We start from the raw sequence: 18,085 nt of genomic DNA, 5'->3' as shown, positions 1-18,085 counted from the left end.
GGTTAGCCAGAAGCCACAGTGATAGAGGGAAGCCATCAACTATGGCAAACAAGATCAATTAAAGGGGAGCTAGTAGTAGGCAGGATGTAACTGGTCCCAGAATGTCAGTTCTTTCTTTTACCCTCCCTTTTAAAAAATAAGTCATTTCCTAATCCCTGGCCCCCAGGGTCCCCCAACCCCCAAGAGAACTGACCCTTGTAACAAAGAAGAACAGTAAAATCTAGCAGCATACCCAACTGGTCTACTTCTGTCATGGCTAATCTAAGAAGGGAAGGGACCCAGAGGTCAAGAATGCTCCAGGGTATGTAACAGAATATAATGTGCTCATTCTATTGGTTTTTTCCACATCAGACTGAAATGTCATCATGGCTTAGCATTCAGGAAACCATTCACCATTAAAAGGCAAATTCCAAATATTTCCCCCAAATGTCAAACAGATCACTTCAATATAGCTTTCATTATAGCAAAAGATAAAACAGGTCAAATGAGTTCTATGTTACTAGGCATCTAAAAGCCTTTTTTTTTTTGCATATAATTTTATGAAAGCATCCAAAGCCTAGAAAATGAAATTTCAAACGGAAATGCTCCTTTGGCTCAATTTCATGCCACTGTGATGTAGTAGATTTTGGGCATAAAACAAAGCCAAGGTACAGAAACATCCATCTGCACAGCAACATTCTAATGAAAGCAAAAACCCTGTAACCTCAGTACTCTTACAGTACATAACGCTTGTCAAAGACGACACAGATGAAAAGAGCAATGATGCAGTTAGCACAATACTGGATCCCCAAGGCCCAGGGCAGAAATCCAAGGGGATATATCCAAGGAATCCCTGAGATAGACAGAGAGCACTACAGCTCTACAGCTGAGAAGGGATTGGTTCCTCTAGGTTTTAGACAGGCTTTCCCCTAAAGCAAATTCCAAACTGAAATCTCAATCCAGCCACCCCCTCCCCCCAAAAAAGAGGACTGGTCACAGAGAATTCCAGGAGGCTTTAGTGTCTGCTGAATCCTGCACTTTATAGTTTGTAAATAACATGGGTAGGAAGTAATTAAAGAATAGGAACCTTAACCCCAATTGCCTCCCTTAAAAAAAAAGAATAGGAACAAGGCTTCCACACTCTGGATTGTACCATACTCCTCTCAATGGTTCATTTGTTCATCGAATACCTGATAGGATTCACTAGTAAATCCATCTAGTCCTGGGATTTTTTCCTTTGGTAGTTCCTTATTCAACTTCTATTTCTTTTCTTTCTTTCTTTTTTTTGATGGGGCAATGAAGCTTAAATGACTTACCCAGTGTCACACAGCTAGTAAGTGTCAAGTGTCTGGATTTGAACTCAGGTTCTTCTGAATCCAAGGCCAGTGCCACTGTGCCACCTAGCCACCCCTCAATGGTTCATTTGTAGGCTCAGAGTAGGGCAACTCTAACAAACACAGGTAGACTATTTAGACCACCTAGACCTGGCATTTGATGAGCAAGCAGAAAATAAAATTAAAAGCTGCTAGGTCCATATTCTAAGTCGTTCTGTCTACTCCAGATCTGATGGCCCTTTTCTCAGTCCTTAGCCTTCTGGACCACTGCAGCATTTGATACTGTTGATCACTCTTTCTTCTTTGTTTTCTTCCTTCCTTTTATTTTTTTTTTAATGAAGATAACGTTTTTCCCAATCAACAAAGAAAAAAAAAATTTAAAAACCACACTACCTTCTCATCTTTCCTCCTCCAAACTGAAACAAAAACCTGAAACCCCTGTTACAAACATGTCAAGCAAAATAAAGTTCTGCATTGGCTATGTTAAAAAAAAAAGTTTCAATCTGAACTCAGAGTCTTTCATCTCTCTATTAGGAGGTATAGCACGTTACCTAAGTCTTCCAAAGTTAGTTGTTTGTTTTTAAAATGTTATTATATAAATTGTTCTCCTGGTTCTACTCAATTCACTCTGCATCAGTTCCTACAAGTCTTCCCAGGTTTCTCTGAGACCAACCCCTTCATCATTTTACTGCATAATTCCATCACCTTCATAAAGCATAATTTATTCAGTCATTCCCTAATTGATGGGCACCCTCTATTTCCAATTCTTTGCCATCACAAAAAGAGGTACTAGAAGTATTTTTGCATAACCCTTGGAGTGTGTCTTGTTTAGGACAAATTCCTCCCTTAATCTACTCTCTAATTCCCCATTTTCTTCATTTTCTTCATTCCTTCCTATTTCTCTGTTGAGTAAAATGTGTTTCTGTAGCTGTGTGTATGGATACTCTTCTCTCCTTTGCCCAGTTCAGATTAACAGTGAGGTTCAAGTGTCAGCAACTGTCCTCACCCCTTCCTCCTTGTTTATATAGATTTTTACTTGGACACTTTGAGTATGTGAGAAAATTTCCCCATACCTATCTCAAAGATCTATATTTTTGGTTCTAGTCTTTCTTCATTTCAAACACTTCATCACCAACTGCAAATGGACATTTCCACATAGATATTCTGTAGACATTTCAAACTCAACATGTGCAAAACAGAATTCATTATCTTTCTCTTCCAAACCTTCCCTTCTTCCAAACTATATTTGTGACCATTGCATCGGATTCAACGTCTCATTCTTATTCACTCCACAATCCAATTAGTTGCCAAATCTTGTCATTTCTACTTTCACACACCACCTTTATTCCCTATCTTCTTCCCTCCACTCAGTCTAAACCCTGGTTTAGGTTCTTACAGGCTCTTATTCTGACATTTTTAACTTAAAAATTTTTTTTCTTCAATTAATAAAAATCTGCCTTCTCTGCCTCTTCCCTCCCTCATTGAAAAAGAAAGAAAACAAAATCCTTATAAATATATTCAAGCAAATTTCATAATAAAATATTTTTAAAATTCAAGTAAGACAAATTCCTACATTGTTTATGTCCCAAAATGCATGCCTCATTTTGAGTGTCAGGAGGTGGGCAGCATGTTTCATCATGAGTTCTCTGGAATTCTGGTTGGTCCTTGCATTGATCAGAATTCTTAAGTGTGACTGATTAACAAATACAAATTTAATTATATTACTAAATTTAAAATAATAATACTTTCTGAATGAAGCATACATTTCAAAGCAGCACAGATATGAGTCATAAGTCACAATTGATATTTATATAGCACTTTAAGGCTGGCAAACTTATCTCATGTGATTCTTACAATTACTTCTAGGTTATAGGTACTATAAAATTCTCATTTGACAAATGAAAAAACTGGGGCTGAGAAAGGTTGTGATCTCTGATCCATGCTCACAGAGCTAGATGACCAAAAAGGGGAACAACCAATATTGAAGGAACTGTGGGAAGACAGGCATACTACTACACTGTTACTGGGGCTGTGAACTAGTCTAATCTTCTGGAAATCAATTAGGAATTATGCAACTAAAGGAACTAAACTGTCCATACCCTTTGATCCAGTGATTACACTTCTGGGCACATAGCCCAAGGAAGTCAAAGATAGAAACAAAGGTCTAAAATATGCCCAAATATTCATAGTAGAATTTTGTGGTAGAAAAGAACTAGAAAAGAAAGTGGGTATCCATCAGTTGGAGAATGGTTGAAAAAACTATGGCATGTTAATAAAACAATGGAATATTATTAACAATATTATGAACAAATTATTAACAGATATAAGGAATTGAGAAAACATGGAAAAATTTGTAAAAGCTCATACCGAAGGAAATCAACAGAAATCAAAAGATCAGCATATATGACAACAATGAAAATTTGAAATTCACTAAAAAGAATTAAATTCTAAGTAAAAAAAAACAACAAAAGAATTAGAAAAAAGATAAAACCTTCTCTCCTCATGGCAAAGAGGTAGGGGCCTGCTAGGACAGATTGTTTTATACATGGTCAGGTGTGGTCACTCACTACTGGATTTTTTTTCCAATTGTTTTTCTTTGTCATAAGGGAGGGAAGGTGTTGTTGTTGTTTTGAGTCTCCTTTCTCTAAAAGGATGGTGCTTGCAAAGACAAAAGGCATCCAAAAATGTAATTTAAAAAAATTCCTCCTAAGGATCTGTCCTTGTGTCTCATCTCCTCTCTCCCTTCCTCTCTTCATGATCTCATCACTTCCCATGGATTCAATTATCATCTCTATGCAGATAATTTCCAGATCCATTTATCCATCCCTAACCTCACTGACCTCAGCTTCATGTTGCCAACTGCTACCTCAAAGCAGATGACACAACCAAATCGGAGCTCGTTATCTTTCCCCCTCAAATCCTCCCCTCTCCCAAACTTCCCTATTATTGTTAAGGATGCCACTATCCTCCCAATCACCCATGCTCATGACATGACTTCTGGGTCACCTCCAACTCTTCATTCATACTCACCTTGTACATCAAATAAGTTGACAAGCATGTCATTTCTACCTTTACATATCTCTGATATATCTTCTCTCCATTCACACTGCCAGATCCACTATCACTTCCTACCTGGAATACTGAAAATAGATTTCTGGTTGGTTTCCCTGCCTTAAGTGTCTTGCCACTTCAATCCATCTTTTACTTATTTCTTTTCCATTTTTTTTTTTTTGGCGGGGCAATGAGGGTTAAGTGACTTGCCCAGGGTCACACAGCCAGTAAGTGTCAAGTGTTTGAGGCCGGATTTGAACTCAGGTCCTCCTGACTCCAGGGCTAGTGCTTTATCCACTGCCCCACCTAGGTGCCCCTATCTTCTACTTATTTCTAAAGTGATTTACCTAAAGCACAAGTCTGAATGTTATCCTCAGTAAACTCCAGTGTCCTTCTATTACCTTCAGGATCCAATGTTTGCTTTTTAAAGCCTTTCACAACCTGGACCCTTCTTACCTTTTCGGTCTTCTTACATGTGACTCCTCTCCATGCATGCTATGGTCCAAAGACACTGGTCTCTTCTTGCTGCTCCTTTTTTTTTTTTTTTTGGTTTTGTTTTTTGTTGTTTTTTCAGGGCACTTGGGGTTAAGTGACTTGCCCAGGGTCACACAGCTAGTAAGTGTTAAGTGTCTGAGGTCAAATTTGAACTCAGGTCCTCCTGAATCTAGGGCCAGTGCTTTACCCACTGTGCCACCTAGCTGCCCCCTTGCTGCTCCTTTAACACGACACTATCTCCCAGCTTCATGACTTTTCACTGGCTGTTCCCTATGCTTCCCTCCTCATCTTTTTCTCTTCGATTTCCTGGCTTCACTTAAGACTCAATGCAAATCCCACTTTCTGCCAAAGGTCTTTCCTGGTCCCCCAATGACTTCCTTCTCCAATGACCTTCCATTTACACTACATACACATAGCTTATATGCATATTTTCTTCCATGTTAGACAGTAAGCTCTTCAGAGGCAGGGTCTGGTTTGTTCTTTTGGGGGGGATCTTTCTTTGTATCCCGTATTGCTTAGCACAGTGCCAGTCACATAGGTGCTTAAACAAATGCCTGTTGTTGATGTTAATGATAATATGTAATGAAGAGAAAAGGAAAGGCTGCTAAAAAAGGATGATTAATGTTGTTGTTTGTCCTTCATTCTTGAAGAGGACCATGACATCAGGGATGATGTCATGACTTGCAGTGAATTGAATTTAAGGGAGGGAGGGCTGTGCAAGGTCACCAGCCTCACTTTCTCCTCCAGAGCCCTCTGGGTCCAGTGGCGAGATATAGATCAGGATGACTGGAGATGGCCCCGGATGTTTAAGACAATTGGGGTTAAGTGACTTGCCCAGGGTCACACAGCTAGTAAGTGTCTGAGATGAGTCCTTCTGACTCCAGGGACAGTGATCTATCCACTGTGCCACCTCACTGCCTCCCACTATGCTACCTACCTGCCCACTCCAGTCGTCCTGATCTATATCTTGCCACTAGACCCAGATGGCTCTGGAGGAAAGAGAGTGAGGCTGGTGACCTTGCATAGCCCTTCCTTACTTAAATTCAATTAACTGCAAGTCATGACATCACCTGGATGTCATGGTCCTCTTTGAGAAGGAACAACAATCCCACATGAACCCTCATCTTCTGGTATTCTTAGCATCTGCTATGCGAAACTTCAAGTTATAACTCCTCTGCCCTGATTAAATGATGATTATATGAGAATGGAAGAATGTTACAAGAACAATGTGAGAGGTACCAATGCTCAGAATGACCTGAGGCTTGCAAAAAAAAGCCAAGGTCAACAGTAAGGGATTTTTTCTGCTGATTAGGGTGGATGGAAGAAGAAAACTAATGGGAGGGCAGAGTTGTTCAATTCAGAACAGTCTGCACTGGCATTGAAATATGGCCAGCAGGGAATTAAAGCCTAGTAAGTAAAAGATAAAGTAAAGAGAGTACCTGGTTGGCCCTGTGAAATTCAAGTCTCTTGGCCCTGATTATCCCTTTATATAAGGAAAATCACTTTGACAGCAGTTTGGAGGATGAACTGAAGTAGAGAGAGACTTAAGGCAGGAAGGAACAGAAACAACTGAACTCAAACTGTGATCATTAGAACAGAGAATAGAAATTACTTGGGGAAGAACTTCAGAAATGTTAAGAACTGCTAATCTGCTAATTAATCTGTGAATCTAAACTTGCTTAAGAAGAGTGTTCCCTGAAAGGCCAGAGGAGACTGAATCTGGTCCAGTGGTCCTTAACATTGTCCCAAAAAACCAGAGACGGCCTTGAAAAGCCACTTCTGTGAACCTCAGAGATCAAGGGGGGACTTAACTTTAGGAGAAAGAAATTTATGCAGGAACCCAGGCTGAGATCAAAAAGGGCCGAAAACGCCACCAGAAAGCACAGCAGGGAGTGGAGCCTGGTCTTGGCATGAAGGCCCAATTCAGGATCTAAATCTGGAGAAATTAAAATCAAAACAAAATGCAAACCACGACAAAGTTTTTGCAAATGTATAGACCTCTCCAAAAGGAGCAAGTAACTTTATAATGACTACAAAGCTGAGCGATGGAGACTCAAAGGGAAAAACAGACTGTCCGCAAGGACCACATGAATTCTTAGACGAAATGAAGCTTGAGATAAAAAACGAAATGAAAGCGGTGGAGGAAAAATACTAAGGAGAACAAGTATCTTAGAAAGTGTTAATAAGCCTTATCTAAGAAATGAATATGAAGAAAAATAAGAAACTAGAATATGCCAAACAGAAAGCAGTAACTCCGTAAGACAGCAAGAAATATTAGGACAAAATCAAAAGATTGAAAAAATAGAAGGAAAGGTAAGATATATCATGTCAGATATAAAAAACAACTGATCTGGAAAACAGGTTAAGGAAGTATAACTTAAAACTCATTGAGTGTGTACATTATTCCCTCCTTGAGCCAATTCTAATGAGATTGAGGTCTTTGAGCCAATTTTGATGAGTGCCCAGATTAAATAGATTACTCCACCCAGTTGGGTGTGTCTGTTAGTCTCTCCGGGAGGCAGCTCTGATGAGTTTAAGATCTTTGAGCCTTTTCTGATGAGTGTAAAATTCATTTACTGCCCTACTCCTCTCCCATCTCTTCCCCCACTCTATAAGCCTTTTCCTGTTACTTTCATGTAGGATTTCGCTTCTGCCCTTCCCCCTCCACCAGTGAATTCCCTTCACCCATCAATTTAACCCTAAAGATGTTATCATCTAGCTAAGTGACACAGTGGACAAAGCATCACCCCTGGACCCAGCCTCAGCCAAAACCCGGCCTCAGACACAATGGTCTGAGACACAATGTTTGTTGCTAAAAAAATTAATTTTATTTATTTTTTGATGACATTTTAAGTTTCGAACTGTCACCCTCCCTCCCCACCCATCATTTCTCCCCCCCCTTTGCATACTTCTATTTATCAGTTCTTTCTCTGCATCTTCCTTCTTAGGTTCTTCATAGTTGATTCGAATACTTTTTTTTAATATATATTTTTTTGGGGTGGGGGCAAGGCAATTAGGGTTAAGTGACTTGCCCAGGGTCACACAGCTAGTAAGTGTCAAGTGTCTGAGGCTGGATTTGAACCCTGACTCCAGGGCTGGTGCTTTATCCACTGCGCCACCTAGCTGCCCATATTCGAATACTTATGATACTTAGAATAGCTATATATACTTATATACTATATACTATACTTATGATACTTAGAATAGTTATATATAACATTCTCTTGGTTCTGCTCATTTCACTCTTCATTATTTCATGCAAGTCTTTTCATGTTTTTCTTTGTTTAAACTATTTTATTTTTTCCCAATTATATGTAAAATCATGTTTTAAAATTTATTTATATTTATTTAAAAAAAAATTGAGTTCCAAGTCCTTTCCCTACCTCCTTTCCCCCTCTGAGATGGTTAGAAAGAAAACTATAATGTAAAAAGGGTTAAACATAAACACACACACAGAGTTTCATGTAGAAATTTATGAAACTCATTAGGCAACCAAGTGGGGAGGGGGTGGGGAGTGGGGAAGAGTTAAGAGGGAAGATAATACTAGGGAATAGTCACAAGCAAAATAAACCCCTTAAGGAGTTAAAAAAAAAAGGAGGGAAAAGCAAAGCAAAAACCTAGAAATATAAGGGAGGATTTTGAGTGCCTCTCAGATAATTGGGGGATGGCTAAACATGAATGTAGTGAAATATTACTGTGCCACAAGAAATGATGAAAGAGGCAATTTTAAGAAAATCCTGGATTATATGAACTAATGCAGAGTGAAGTAAGCAGGACCAGGGCAATTTACTGTAAAGAAAAACACTTTTGAAAGATTAAAAAACTCTGATCAAGGCACTGAGTAACCATGTCTCCTAAGGAGGATCTATAACAAGGCATATTATCCACCTTCTGACAGACTTAGACACACACTTTTGGACATGACCACCGTAGAGATTCCTTTTGCTCCACCATGTCTGTTACAAGGGTGTTTTTCCTCTTTCTCTTAATGTTTAATGTAGGTGGTGAGATGGCAATAATCATGCCCTAAAAAGATGGCTAAGGGCAGCTAGGTGGTACAGTGGATAGAGTCAGACCTGGAGTCAGGAAGTCTCATCTTTCTGAATTCAAATGTGGTCTCAAACACTTACTGTGTGACTCTGGGAAAGTTCCTTAACTCTGTTTGCCTTGTTTTCCTCATTTGTAAAATGAGTTGTAGAAGGAAATGGCAAAGCATTCCAGTGTCTTTGCCAAGAAAATTCCAAATGGAGTCAACGAAGAGTCAGACATGACTGAAACGACTGAACAAAAACGACAAAAAGAAGGCCATTGCAACATTATAAAAAGGAGAGAACAGAAGGAAGTTGTGAAGGAAGCACAGGGAAGCAGAACGATTTTGAAAATGATGAGAAATTTGACTTATACATTATGTATATATATATATACATATATATGTATGCATGTATATATATATATGTATGAATGAAAATTTTCACATAGAAAAATGGTGCCTAGAAATGCCTCTGTCAAATTTCTAGGGACGTTTTGGGGTTCTAGGAAGAAAGGCATATACAATGGTAGGCCAAAAGTCACAAAGGGATTTCAGTATTTAATATCTCTTTTATTTTTTGTTTTTAATTTATAATAACATAGCATCATATACAATATATATGGAGATAAATAAAAATAATTTTCAAAGTTATTCAAACTTATGACTTTTGGCCCACTAGAAATGTACCACGAAGGCAAGACAGTACAGTGGAAAGAGCGTTGGATGGGGAGTCTGATGACTTGGGACTGAATCTAAAACCCGCTAGTCATGTGACCATAGACAAGTCACTTAGCCTCTCTAAGCCTCAGTCTCATCTGTAAAAATGAAAGGTTTGACTTCTCAGATCCCTTCCAGCTTTAAATTCTTTATCATCAACATTATTAAATCAATTTTTTTCTTTGACAAAGTTTCTTGATACAAGCATTTATCATTTCTCCCATCACCCATGGGAAAACCTTCATCAGAAATGTGCACAGTCTAGCCAAACAAAAGCCTGTCTCGTTATTCATTTTAAGTCTAATACCTCTCTGGTGGGGAGCTGGGTAGGGTATTTCATCTGCAGTTGTCTGGTTTCAAATGTTCAAATGGTCAAAGTTCAATTGTTCTCATTCTGCTTACTTCACTCTCAACCAGTTCATAGAGATCGTTTTAGTTTCATCTGATACTGTCAACTATCATATATGGTGCAATAATATTTCAATTCATGCATATCTCACAATTCATTTAGCTATTCCCCAACAGATGGGTATCCCCCTAGTTTCCAGTTTGGAGATATACTAAATCAAGTGTGATATGAAATGAGCACATATATGAACTGCTACAAACGAAGTCAGTAGAACAAGGAATATGAGATACACTATGATTACAACAATGTAAATGGAAAGAACCACTACCACATAATTATAGTGACCAAGCTTGGCTCCAAGAGATAGGAGAAGTCACCTCTAATCCCACACTTTTTCTTTTCTTTTTTTTTTTTTGGCAAGGCAATGGGGGTTAAGTGACTTGCCCAGGGTCACACAGCTAGTAAATGTCAAGTGTCTGAGGCCAGATCCGAACCCAGGTACTCCTGAATCCAGGGCCGGTGCTTTAACCACTACGCCATCTAGCTGCCCCCTCCCACACTTTTTCAATGAGTTGGTTGCTTATGCTAAATTGTTTTCTTCCCTTTTTTCTCTTTTGTGATAAAATGAGGCAAAAAGGTAGGTGAAATAAAAACTAAAAGGGAAACTATGTGGTACAGTGGATGGAGTGCCAGGCTCTGGCCTCAGACACTGACCAGCTATATGACCAGTCACCAAAGTCCTTTAACCTTGTTTGCCTCAGTTTCTTCATCAAAAATAAAATGAACTGGAGAAGGAAATGGCAAACTACTCCAGTATCTCTGCCAAGAAAACACCAAATGGGGTCAGGAAGAGTCAGACATGACTGAAATGAATGAAAAAGCAACTACAAAAAAGCAAAATATAGCAATAAAAATTTATTTTAAAAGAAATTATATAAGGAAGTAAAGAATATGCAGCCCCAACAACGGAAAATCCCCTACCTGTACAACATATGGGCCATTTCAAGCTGCTTGGTTTATTTTCACTGTGTATCCTTTATATTTATAAATTTGCAAGTGGCTGTCAAAAAACCATCTTCTCCCTTCTTAGATAAGAAAAAAAGAGACCAAAATGAAAAAGGAAAACCCGATGGGGCAATGACCTTGTAAAAGACATACCACAGGGGCAGCTAGGAGGTTCAGTGGATAAAGCCTGGCCCTGGATCCAGAAGGACCTGAGTTCAAATGTGACCTCAAACACTTGGCACTTACTAGCTGTGTGACCCTGGGCAAGTCACTTAACCCTCAATGCGCAAAAAAAAAAAAAAAAAAAAAGACACATCCACCATATATACTATCAGTTTCCAAATCTTGTCATTCCTTTCTCTACATGTTTAGCTCACAGAGCTATCAGCCTAGATTAGGCTCTTATCACCTCTCACCTGGACTACTAGAATAGCCTCTAAACTGGTCTCCCTGTTACACAACTGCCAAAATGATTTTCCTAAAACACAAATCTGACCATGTCGTACCATCCTTCACCCCTACTCAATATACTCAATGGCTCCCTATTACTTATAGGATAAAACAGAAATTCCTGAGTTTGGAATTTAAAGCCTTCCCGTCTTTGCAGGCTTTCTTGCTGTTCTTTGCACACTTCCTGTCTCTAACTTTGCACTGGCTTCCCCTATGCCCAAAATGCCCTCAATCCTTACCTCTACCTCTGAGAATCCCTGGCTTCCTTCAAGACTCGGTTCAAACAGGAGCCTTGACTTCTGGTCTGGACTATGAGGGGAGGAGGGGTCAAAGAAATGAAATTAAAAGCAGGCCATCCTTTCCTTTCCAGGGGAAGAGACTGTTTGGAAGAGAAAGAATAAAAGAAAACAGTAACTAGCTGGTTATATGTGAAATCATATTTTCACAGGAGCTACTCATCCTCTGATCCAGCTCTGGGGCTCAGGTGGAACTGCCCTGGAACACAGGGGGAATCAGTCCTTGACCAATACTCTAAGACTAGCTGGCCCCAGATACTGTTCAGGCATCTTGACATCTGCCCTGCTGCTGTACTCACACCCACACCTCTCCCAGATTTTCACTTCTTCCTCAAACAACAATAATCAAAACATCTAAAACAATAATTCTTCTCGGGGTGTGTGTGTGTGTGTGTGTGTGTGAGTCAGATGGAGGTGGCACACTAAAGACAAAGTCGTTGCCCCCCCTCCCAAGCTATTCCTTTCCAGGGGTGGCTCTCTCCCCTCTCTGCCACCAGAAAGTAGCTCTAATCTCCACTGGCTTAATATTTATGGACAACCCACAGCTAGGGACCAAGTTTTCTCAACCAATCGGAAGAAAACTCCGGCTGGACCTAGATGAAATGTCTACTGCTGTTGAAAAGGGCGTGAGTTCTCCCCTCAACCTTCCAAAGGCTCTCCTTTCTTCCATGTACTTCTTTTTCTGGGGCAATTCTTTCTTCTTTTTGTCACCAGACACTAGCTTGGATCTCCACTGGTTTATTATTTAATGGACAACCCACAGAGCATGACCAGTCAGAACAGACCGGTTCTATACCCCCTAGAGCCAAGACTCCTGAAAGTATCACTGCTTCAATTAAGTGAGTACTCCATGAACTGCACTATAGAGTACACTGAACCTTTAATAAACAGAACAGAGGCCACAAGAGGAATTTAAAAGCCTTACTTGGGACAACTTTGAAATTATTTTTACCATTAACCAATCTTGCAGAAGGGGAAGGATATGAATACAATGGAAAAATCCAATTATCAAAAAACATTAACTCCATTCCACTTAATGTAAGTGAAAAGATGCTAAACCCTCCAATCATCTGACTCATATCAAAGACATTTCATGTAGGTCCAGCAGGAGGGCCGTTCTGATTGGGCAAGGAGACTTGGTCCCTAACTGTGGGTTGTCCATAAATATCAAGCCAGTGGAGATTAGAGCTACTTTCTGATGGCAGAGGGAAAAGAGAGGCACCCCTGAGAGAGAATAGCTTGGGTGGGGGAGTGCACCCTGGCCATAGCATTATCACTCACACCTTCCATCAGAGGACCATATGAACTTCTGGGGGTTGGAGTTGGACTTTTTTCATCTGGGTTCTGGCAGTGTACCTGGGACAGAATGCCTGGTGGCAGACACTGGCAGTATATGCATTCAGAGCTGAAAGGAAGGAAGCAAACATTTATTGAACACCTACTCTGGGCCAAGCACTTTGCCAATATCTCATTTGATCCTCACAGCAACCCCGCGTGATAGATAGGTGCTATTACACTTCTCATTTATAGGTGGTGAAGTGACTTGCCCACAGTCACACAGCTAGTAAGTGTCTGAGGCCAGACTGACAACAGGCCCAATTGTACAAGATGAGGAAAGGCAGATTTCAATGTTTTACAAGCTCGGTTGAAAAGTACACCACAACTAAGGGAACTATCTCTATAACTCCAACAAAAGGATTTTAAGAAGCTGTGAGTTACTTCTGCCACATATGCTCTCTATGCTTGAGCCCACTTTCCCCTGAACTTGTTAAGGAAGTACTGTTGAAAAGCACAGACTTTGAGGAGGACTACACCATTAGAGTAAACAGCCCTGGCTAAAAGCTAATTAAGCGGGGCAGCTAGGTGGCTCAGTGGATAGAGCACCTGCCCTGGAGTCAGGAGTACCTGAGTTCAAATCCGGCTTCAGACACTTAACACTTACTAGCTGTGTGACCCTGGGCAAGTTACTTAACCCCAATTGCCTCACTAAAAAAAACCCCAAAAAACAAAAAGCTAATTCAGCCTGGCTAAGTAACTGAGATCAACTGAGAAGCATGGTGAGTAGTAGTATCACAGCAGTAGGAGTTTATGAGCTATAGCATTAGAAAGACACTCCCCAACCTCTGTGTTGTGCTAGTAAATGTTTAACAACCAGCTCTCCAAGAAAAAAAAAGTATATAAAACACAATCTGAAGTTTAATATGCATTATTAACATTTTTTCCATCACTTTCTTTGGTCTAGGAAAGAAACAAAACAAGTAATCAAGCCCTGATTTGTAGTGTTTGTCAATTCTTGAGGTGTAAATTTTCACAGTGAAAATTGAAAAATCAACTCCCAGAGCTGTTTCAAGCTGAGCTCTAAGAAACAAAAGGGGTGATTAACCTATATCAGATTGATTGCTGTCTTGGGGAGGGGGAGGGAAGGGAGAAAAATTTGGAACTAGAAATCTTATAAATAAAGTAAAAAAACCAACAACAAAGAAACAAAAGGGATGGAGCCAATCCCTTTTAAGTCCCCTTCCATTTGTGCCCTGTGGCATTCCATTTTATAATTAACAAACTTCCCTTCTCCTCTAGTGCCACTTCCATCTTCTGGCACACAGAGGCCTGGTACCTCCCAGAGAACACGGCATCTTTGGTCATCCTCTCTAGGACTCCGGGTACCTTCTTTCATGCTCTAACGACACAATGGTTCTGGAGGAGTCATGGGAGTTTTTCCTTGTTCCCCAGTCCCTCCATCACTCAGCAACCTCGCCATCTTTGAGGTTCCCTTTTTCTTCAATCCAGAGCCTGGTAGCAGTGATCTAAGGTTGAGTACCTGCAGAATATTCCAAACCAGGAAGCTGAAGAAGGTAAATACTACTGTTTTTAGAAATGTAAAGTGAGAGCTAGAAAGGACACCAGAGGGTGAAGGGTCACAGAATCAGAATCCTAGCTCTACCACTTTGCTGGGCCTCAGCTTCCCCCTCTGTTAAAAATCAGTGAGTTAACCTAGATGACCTTTAAGGATCCCTCTGAGGGGCAGCTAGGTGGCGCAGTAGATAAAGCACTGGCCCTGGAGTCAGGAGTACCTGGGTTCAAATCCGGCCTCAGACACTTAACACTTACTAGCTGTGTGACCCTGGGCAAGTCACTTGACCCCAATTGCCTCACTTAAAAAAAAAAAAAAAAAAAAAAAAGGATCCCTCTGGCTCTAGATCTAGGAGCCTATAATCTAGTGTAACATCTTTCTGAAGTATTCGTTGTCCTCTGTAAACAACACTGTGGTATAGTGGAAAAAGCACTGAATTTGGAGTCAGAGGTTGTGGGTTCAAATCCCTCCTCTGTGACTCCCTACATGACTTTGGGCAACTCACTTCCCCTCCCTGGGCCTCAATTTTTTTCAACTAAAAAAAAAAATGATGAGGTTGTACCAGACAACCTTTGAAGTCTTTTCCTGCTCTAAATCTAGGATCCTATGCCATCAAATCGTTACTTGAAAATTTCCAGTGTAGAGGAAATATACTACCTTCCAAGGCAGCCTACCCATTACTCCATTTGTGGACAGGTGTAATTATTCAGAAGTTCTTCCTTATACTGAGCCAAATCAGCTTCCCCGTAGCTTCTCCCTATCAGTGCTTGTCCTGTCCTCTGGGGCTAAGCAAAATAACTGATCTTTCTTCTACACGACAACCCTTCAAAGATTTGTCTGCCCTAAGCCTTTTCTTCTCGTGGCTAAATACCCTCAGTTCTTTCATCTGATCTTACTGTAATGGTTTCAAATTTCAAATTCCCTTTCTAGCTGGCTCGCCTTCTTAGATGTGTTCCAGCTTGTCAATATCCTGGTGCCACGACCACAAACTTCAAAATGTCTTTCTCAAGAGTATTCAAGAACAAGCACAGGGTTGTTCTCTATGCACTCACTCATCTCTCTGGCAGAAAGCTGTGTAAGAGTCTGGCAGATTTTAGCCACTTACAGAGCTACACATATTTACAGACTTGAATATATAACAAACGTGTATGTGTGTGTGAATGTGAATAATTGAGCACTAGAAGGCCAATAGCTAGTCTCCAAATCTTTCATAAAGTAAGATTTCCCTTGTTGATGCAACTAAAATAGATGTACATTCCACAATCCTTTCTATAGGCGGCAAATAACAGATGTTATCTGAAGTCAAATTTAGTTTCTTCCTTACTTTCAATGTTCTCTGTCTCCACCTTCTGGGGTAAAAGGCAAAACTGGACAAGCACAAGATTAGCGTCAGACATAACAATGGCAAGTGGTACAATGCCACTAGGTCATATGAAATCCAAAGTAAGCAGCTCTGATTTTACCACAAAGATTTTATGGGTTACTCATGGGAAAGACTTGGTAAAAAAAAGACTTGGTAAAGCCTTTAAGAAGCTGAAGTCAACCAATCTATTTATCCCTTACTATGAAAGGGCTACCTTACAGGCAGGTAAGCATCTACCCCAATTACTTCCTTGTGTTTCTTGGTTGCCTTGCTAAATTATTGGATGCTGAAGAAACCATGAGTAGTCTTTCACCAAATCCACTGGCAACAGGACAAGAATTTTGATTGTACACTGCTGGACTAGGCATGGTAAACTAAGTTTCTAGTACTTAACTTTCAACAACTGAGAAGAACATATTCAGTTTATGACCTCAGAAACCCAAAACATGAAGTAGGTACAAAGCTTAGGATCAAGACAGAAAAATAGTGAATCTGAAAATACCTCTTCTGTAACTCTTGGAAGTTTTTCCAATTATTTCCAAGGAATCTTAAAAGATAAGGATTAAGACTAGACCTATAATTTCCAAAGAAACTTCCAGGCGAGAAAATTCCCTCTAACTATGCAGGTCCCCCCACCCTTTTTCCAATTTAAAGTAATGGCAATGTACATCCCTACAGTAGGAGGGATGTGAGCTGAGTCATGAAGGAAGCTGAACAAGTCAGGACTCGAAAAGGTAGAGAATTCCAGGCATGAAGGAAAGCTACGGCAAATGCACTGGGTAGAGAAATGGAATGTTGTATGTAAGGAATAATAGAGGCCAGTGTACATAGATCAGATAGGGTATGGAAGGGAGTAAGGCTATAAAGAAGACTGGAGAAGTAGGAAAGGACCAGGTTGTGAATATCTTTAACCAGATAATTTTATATTTGATTCTGGAGGCAATAGAGAACTACTGTGTGTGTGTGAGTGTGAGAAGGGGGGGGAGGGAGGGAGAGACACATTGTTGAACCTGAGTCTGTCTCACTTATTTGTTTGTTTATTCATTCATCCATCCATCTATCCATCCATCCATCCATCCATCCATCCATCCATCCATCCATCCATCCATCCATCCATCCATCCATCCATCCATCCATCTATCTATTTTTGCAGGGCAATGAGGGTTAAGTGACTTGCCCAGGGTCACATAGCTAGTAAGTGTCTGAGGCCGGATTTGAACTCAGGCACTCCTGAATCCAGGGCCAGTGTTTTATCCACTGCGCCATCTAGCTGCCCCTCTGAACCTGAGTTTTAGGAAAATCACTTTGGCATCTGAGTGGAGGATGGCTTGGAGTGGGGAGAACCTTGAGGCACAGAGATCAATTAGAAGGCTAATTCAAGGTAAGAGGTGATGAGAGCCTGTACCAAGGTGGTGGCTGTGGAAATGGAAAGAAGGATGTATACAAGGACGTTGTGAAGGTAAAAACTACAAGATTTGATAGCAGATTGGCTGTATGGGGCTAGGGAGAATGAGGAGTAGAGGGTGACACTGAGGTTGTGAGCTCTGGGAAACTGTGAGAATGGTAGCGCTCTGGACAGTAACAAGAAATTGGGAAGAAGGGAGGGTTTTGGGGAAAAGATTAACACTTGATCCTGTGCAATTCTCATTTATATCCTTCCACAAATCCTTTATAGAGGATTTAGTCAATATATTGGAGTCCTTTTAAGTCTTTTAATATTTCATGGATATCAGTACAGCACTCAGACTGAATGACCTACCCACCTCCTCTTCATACCATTTATGTCTTTGATACTGTTTCCTGTAATTTCTCAGGATCAAATCATCAAAGGATTTATGCTGCTGCCTACTTACACCCACCATGTATCTTGGTGTACCTTTGTACATGCTGTCCTTCCCCGCTTGGAACATTCTTTACTCACTTCCATCTCTTGGTGCCCCGATTTTTAAGATTAAACTCAAGCACCACCTTCTGCAAGAGATCTTTCCAGGGCCTTGCGGTTGCTAGTTTCTTCTAAATCATGGTTACCTGTGGCTTCTATGAACATACAGATGTATAACACTGTCTCCACTGCTAAGAGGAAGCACCTTGAGGGAGAAGATCATTTCACCTTTGTCTCTCCATCCTCAGAGTCTAGCACAGCCCTGAGCATGTCAGTAGGCACT

At 40.4% G+C, this 18,085-nt stretch overlaps 1 protein-coding gene across 2 annotated transcripts in view; it reads right to left on the bottom strand.

The window, feature by feature from the left end:
- MECP2 (methyl-CpG binding protein 2) overlaps window positions 1-18,085 on the bottom strand; it is a 99,148-nt gene that overhangs the window by 26,462 nt on the left and 54,601 nt on the right. Inside the window, exon 2 of one of the 2 annotated variants that reach the window (XM_043974789.1) lies at window positions 11,650-11,789. The exons of the other annotated variant lie outside the window; for it this stretch is intronic. The gene's annotated coding sequence lies outside the window, so the exon portion shown is untranslated. The remainder of the gene's footprint in view (window positions 1-11,649; window positions 11,790-18,085) is intronic. 2 annotated transcript variants of the gene reach the window in all.

The sequence above is a fragment of the Dromiciops gliroides genome, chromosome X (assembly GCF_019393635.1).
Source record: "Dromiciops gliroides isolate mDroGli1 chromosome X, mDroGli1.pri, whole genome shotgun sequence".
NCBI classification, from domain to species: domain Eukaryota; kingdom Metazoa; phylum Chordata; class Mammalia; order Microbiotheria; family Microbiotheriidae; genus Dromiciops; species Dromiciops gliroides.
The sequence above is the reverse complement of the archived record's forward strand: the minus strand, read 5'-3'. Positions and strand labels throughout refer to the sequence as shown.